This window comes from Maylandia zebra, linkage group LG4 (assembly GCF_041146795.1).
Source record: "Maylandia zebra isolate NMK-2024a linkage group LG4, Mzebra_GT3a, whole genome shotgun sequence".
Lineage (NCBI taxonomy): Eukaryota > Metazoa > Chordata > Actinopteri > Cichliformes > Cichlidae > Maylandia > Maylandia zebra.
The window spans coordinates 512,561-519,270 of NC_135170.1; positions in this window are offsets into that span (position 1 = coordinate 512,561).

The window sequence follows — 6,710 nt, forward strand, 5'->3', positions numbered from 1 at the left end:
ACAGTTAGTGATGAACCTCAGACAAGCATGATACACAGAATCAACCATTCGAAGACATTGAGCAGAAGCATTCATATATAGAATATCACCATAATCCAGCACAGGCAAGAATGTTGCAGCAACAAGCCGCTTCTTTGTATTAAAAGAGAAACACAACTTATTTTGAAAATAAAATCTCAGTTTTAACTTCAGGTTTTTCACAAGATTCTCTACATGTGGTTTGAAGGTAAGCGAGTCATCAATTAAGATTCCCAGATATTTATAGGTGTGAACCAACTCTATTTTATTACCTTCAAGAGTGGTTACTGATGGGATTGTTTGGGCTCGTCTCCTTGATTTAGAAAACAACATGAGCTTTGTTTTGTCTGCGTTGAGAACAAGTTTAAGCTGATGTAATGAGTGCTGGACAGCAGAAAAGGCTTTCTGCAAGGAGTCGATGGCTTGGACAAGAGTTGAACCACAGCTGTAAATAACTGTATCATCAGCATAGAAGTGCAAGTTTGCATCTGGCACATGTAGACTAAGATTGTTTACGTAAATGATAAATAGAAGGGGACCTAATACAGAACCCTGTGGCACTCCGCTGTGCACTGTAACAAAGTCAGAACATAGACCGTCAGATTTAATGCACTGAGTCCTGTTACTGAGGTAGTTTGAGAACCATGCCACTGCTCTCTCAGAGAGTCCTGACTGGAAGAGTCTAAGTTTTAAAATACAATGATCAACAGTGTCAAATGCTTTTGACAAATCAATTTCCCTTCATCATAAAACATGTGACATGTTGTCATGCACTTCACAAAAGAAGTTTGTTCTGACGTATTCAGAGTTGTGTATCTAGGTACAGGATTCACTCGCACATCAAAACAGGAAACTCAGTGTTTTAGAGTCTCCACTCAACACACAACAAACTCCAACACATCCCATTCACTCGTGCTAGAATTCAGTCACCTTTCCTTAATCTAAGAACGATCAACGATCAACTAATTTGCATATCAGCTATTAACCCACTAGGATGACAGGACGACAGAAATGCATGTTCAAAATGTTATCACAAAAATAGAATTTCCCTCATACAGTAAATTACTTGCTGCATCAATCAAGCAGGAAGCATCTCTCAATTTACTATATCAACAACTAAATTTATTGTCTGATCACTGGTTGGTCAAACCAGAATCTTTTTTCCCACAAAAGTTAAATTGTTGTCCTGCAACCTAGAGAGTCAATTTTTTGCATTGGATAAATTCAGTATTTGATAACAAGTGTCTGCTAAATTGACACTATTTTAACACTGATGAAAGATAAAAAGCTGATTTTCATTGCATGTGTGTTTGTGTTATTAGGCAGGTCTAATGCATGTCTGTGGAGCTGCATCTCCAGCAGAGCATGTTCTTAAAGCTGCCTTTCCTACACACTTCTCTACTATTGTTTGATCATTTCTTAACTAATGTGCTATGAGTCCACTGGTCTTTGCATCACACTAAGTGACTTGGATAAGATGATAAACAGACTCACACGCTTAAGATGTTGTCTAATCTTCATAAGCTCTTGTGTTTGGAAGTGTCAGTAGGGTTAATGCATGTTCTGCTTGTGTGTGTGATTTTGTATATGTTTCTATTTTCGCAGTGTTTCAGACTCCTTCACAATTTTCCAACTTAAGCAGTCAGTTTTCTTTTCCCCAGGTTTGCTAACCCAAATTTTGATTTCCCACATTTAAATAACAGCATTCCTCTGTGTTCTCACCACTCCTCTCTGTTGTCTGTTGTCCTCTCACTCTGTTGTCCTCTCCCACTTCAACAGTCCAATAGCCGGCAGTTCTCCTTCAGCTTTGTCCCACTGTCTCTTTTATTGCCATCTCGCTCCAAACATGGCAAATATCAAACTCAGACAGTCTTCTCAAAAGTCCTTCACACACAGTGAGGTTGCAGCTGGCTGGAAACGCATCTCCATCCATCCAATCTAGATGGTGGTTCTTCTCTTTCTGATGCCGTTTGCCCACAGCGCTGCTGGACCTCTCTGCTCAGGACTCTGGTATTGTCTCTTGGACTCCTGTCCACTGTTGATGTTCATGCTCGTGCTTCTGAAACTGCACTCGGTGTCTTCAGGGAGAGATTAGTTTCCTTGGAGCTTGCTTGTTCAGGATGAGGACGGGAAGCTGCAAAACAATTCAGCCAAAAAAATTCTGGCTGGGTGTTTCTATTTTTTCTAATGATTTCAACCTATAATTTTCTTCCGACTGCTGCCCGTGGAGAATTGATTCAGGTCTGCTTTTCACCTGAAAGTGACAAACTAAGACATGTTCATTATTATCATCACTGCTTAATCAACACACATCTCTCTCTCTCTCTGTGTGTGTTTGTGAACAATCCTTTCTTAAAAGCAGAAAATAAGATTGTAGTTGTTCTTGGCTGATCAACACAAAACCTTTTTCCTATAATTATTTTCCATCTACAATGTAAATTTTGTCTCTTTTTCACTCTTTTTTTTCTTTTCTTTACAATAGCTGGTGACCTGCAGAATTACCGCTCTCACAATCTGAGGCAATTACTTTTACACAGTGCACAAAAACACTGTGACGTCAAACACATTCACACTCACTTTTTCATCTGCATAAATAAATCATGTGGCTGGTGATATGTGCCATAGTAATCCATATGTCATGGTCCTGGGTCGTTGACCCAGCGTTTTGTGTTTATTCTGATTTGTATTAGTTTAGGGGTTAACCTGAAGTTTGGTGTATTGTCAGCCCTACCTGTGTCTGTCCTTGGTGCTCTGTTCATGTCCCCGTGTAGTGTTGTAAATCAGTCTGTGTTTCCTGTTTTACTTTGAAGGCTCATGTTCTGGATTTCCTGTTCCATTCTGAAGGTCTGTGTCTGTGTCATTGTGTTCAGCTTGTGTCCTCCAGTCATTACGTGTATTCAGATCAGCTGTTCTTCCCTCCTGTGTGCGATCACCCGATTACCGTGTGTGTGTGTGTATATATAGTGGGTGTCGGTCTGTGTTCGTTGTCGGCTCGTCTGCGTTCCTCCGTGTGTCTCTGCATTCATCTGCGTTCCATGGTGTCCTGTCTCTGCGTCTCTCTGCCCCGCACCCCTTTTGTATGGTCTCAGGTTTGCTTTTTAGTTTCTCCCAGTTTAGGTTTCCGTTTGTAATTGTTCATGCTGAGTTGCCTGTTTTTGCCACCACCACCTTGTAAATAAACATCACTCTGTCATCAGTTTGCTGCATCTTGGGTCCTCCTTCTTCCAACTCCACACGGCTCGCCTCGGCAGCCGTGACACCATAGGCATGACCACAAGTTTATTTAATTATTTTCGACCCAACAAAACAAATAACAAAAACATGATGCTGATGCTATGAACACTCTACACACATGAGTCAAGATGCAGGAAAACTGCTCACGGAAACGCTGCACATTCCAGTTATCACAGTTATCATAGCTCTGTTTCCCTTTCTTTGAGTAGTTCTCAGACAGCTCTCGATCTGATAATGTGTAGCTTGCTCATCAGCCCAGAAGAGACTGCAACGCAACATCACACAGTAGTTGCATGCTCTGCCCACAGCGGCAAAGTCTTACACTTTCATATTCAATTCAGCTTCTCCATCATGTACTTTTAGATGTTTCATACAGGGTTCAGCATATTAGTTGTTTTCACAGGTGTGCTGTATATCTCAACAATGGCTCATAATAAGACGACAGTCTTCCACACAGGTCAAGTGCCTCTATGCACTTCATTAGTTTAAATATTTGCCTATATCACTTCTCCTCATATGTCATTGTACTGAATTTGAGCAACCACAAGCTTAATGTAGATTACTTTTAACAACTATCCACCTCAATTAAATCTATGGTCTGGCACACAGGCTGCTGTCGATCAGGGCAAGTTAAAGAATAAACATTTTGTGTCAGCAAGGGGTGGAGGGAAAGCCATTCACCACAGCACATCTCAAGTGCTGCTGATGTGGCAGGCCTTCTCCACACGGTCTTCGAGGCTGGTGTGTTTTCTGAAAACTTCTAACATTTGAATCTCTTCCATTTATAAGCCTGCGATTGACCGCACGGCTCAGGTCCGCGTGAAACCCGCGCGACCGTGCTCGCGTGAACGCGCGCAGCTTTTGAGCCTTCGCTCTCTCACATTTTTATTTAAATACTTTGTGCTGCCAGGAGCAAAGTCCAGCACAAACGTCTGTCTCCCTCCGACTCACTCTTGGTTGCTAAGAAACCCATGATAACAACAACAGTCGGTGTCACAGACCACGTGTTCTGCTCCGCACACACTCACACAACAACAACGACGATGACAACAACGACAACAACACAAAATAGGCCTACTCCGGACTCACACCGGACCTCTCGGGACCCTGACCCAGTTGTGGGACGCTCACCCATTTTCAAATTTCAAAACCTCTTTTTCGGGACACTAACCCAGTTCTGCGGTTATAGAGTCGCTCTCTCAACTTACTCGACGTTGCTTAGCGTGTAATATAGCCTCGAATCCCGCCGATCGTCATTCATCGAGGAGAAAAGATAGACAGTTAATCCACAGGAACTTCCTGGCTGACGTCAGTCTTTCAGCGTGCCCGTTCTCGGTGAATGTTGACTCCAGGGATCCGACATCGAAGGACCAATTAATGATAGGTTTGTAGCTTGAACCTATCCGCTGGAACGTTGAAGACAATATAATTACACAGCAAAGCAAGACACGAGTAGGCACAGTTCTTCATGTTTCTCGTGCACGGGAGAGACCGGACAAACGCCGTTCTTTCGCTTGACCCCAGTTGCTCTCGTCCGTTCCCCCGTAACACTGCCCTTTTATTGAGGTCACATGAATATGCATCGGTTCATTAACATATGACATCTACATACAAACAAAGAGTACCTTGCGTGTGTGTGTGTGTGTGTGTGTGTGTGTGTGTGTGTGTGGTGTGATTTGTGTGAGGTCAAGATGTGACCCTGTGAAGACTCCCCAAAGCTGGTGCCAGGCGTCTAGCAGATCTATCTAAACAAAAGGCTCTTATACTTAAAGAGATATACGTGTGTTTGCTATACCATATATCAACAAAGAGAAGATAGGACCTCTCTGATGTTCCTAGACTGTGGGTGTGCATTCTAGTGTGGAATACACACCAAGCCTTTGCAGCCTGCTAAAGATCACAGTCCTATCACTACACAATTGATTATACACCTCTAAGCATATATGGTTCAATATTTCTAAGCATAAATGACAATCAACAATACAAAACCTAACATTTTCTCTTAGTATTTAAGTATGAACATGAAGTCAACTGCACAAAACAAAGATGAAAACCAGCACAAAGACAATTCAAAGTGATCGCATCATTGCACACCTGCCTACCGGTTATATATTTACAACAATCTTTAACAGTTATTACTTCTTCTAAGGGGTGCCTTCTTTGTTTATCTGCCCGAGAGCTGCCACCAGTCCCATCTGAAGCCTTCCCCACACCGCAGTCTCAATTCATGCTCAAGCCACCTGACATTATTTACTAGAAATGCTGTCAAACCTAAAATGAAAATGTGGTCCCAGTCTTAGTTATGAGCTGGCTTAGGGGCCTATACAGAGCAGCAATGGACACAGTGCATCACCTTGGTACATACTTGATGGTGACTTGTGTGATTGGCTTGGAGTTGGCCTCCATTGTTGTAATCCACAGTCCCTTTGAGTTCCTGATAAATGCTATTAACATGCTTTTAGCCGTGTACAGTGGACAAGCACTCCACTATCTGTGTCAGGGACATTCGGTCATAGTGGGTTTCTGAGGATGGTCTGCCTGATCTTGGAGTCCCAAACAACATCAGATTTGAATTGATGGTTGCACCAAATGATATACATCAGAGTAACATATGGTTAGATAATATAGGGTTAGGGTATAGGTAAATGACACATCGCCCAATTACCATCCCGAGCTGAAAAGAAGAACACGACTTACTAGAGTAAGTCATCTACTAATCAGGAGGTTGGAGATCCAATCCCCGGCTGCTCCAGTCTCCGGGTTGCATGCCCACTTAGGTATGTTCATTGAAGTATGACTTTGGGGCACTTTGCTTTCTTTCACTTTGAAGATGAATCTAATTCAGGAGTCGGATGAATCGGTTGAAATATAAAGTAGTGAAAAACAGTCAATGAAACCCTGGACCCCAGAGGGTCAATGCACATATTTGTAATTCATCCATTCATTCTGTACTATATAAACAAATTTAGAAGTGCTCAATAAAGCATTACATGTAAAGACCACAAAGGACCTAACAAAGAGGTTTACACTTTAGCTCATTTATTTGTTAAACATATTTACCTTAATCAAAAGTCCAAACAAAACAGGGGATAAAAAGTTACAGTTATTTGATACACCAGAGGTCACTAACAGGCGGACTGCGGTCTGGATCCAGACCCACAAGCTGTCCCATATGGACCTGGACCTGCAGCCAAAACACAAGGTTATGATCTAAGAGCTGAGGGGAGCTTTTAAAGCTGAAATCGATGAATGTGTACGTAAATGATCCCCATTATTCATATTTGGACATATGGATTTAAAATAGCTTTACTCGTGGTCAGATTTATAATAATGGCAGGATATAAAAATAACATTGAAAGTTTTCATTCAGTTTCATCCCCCAAAAATCAAAGTAAGTCCCAAAGAATGAATGAAGTAGATGTTTTTGTATGAAGCATTTAGTCAAACTGCTGATCACC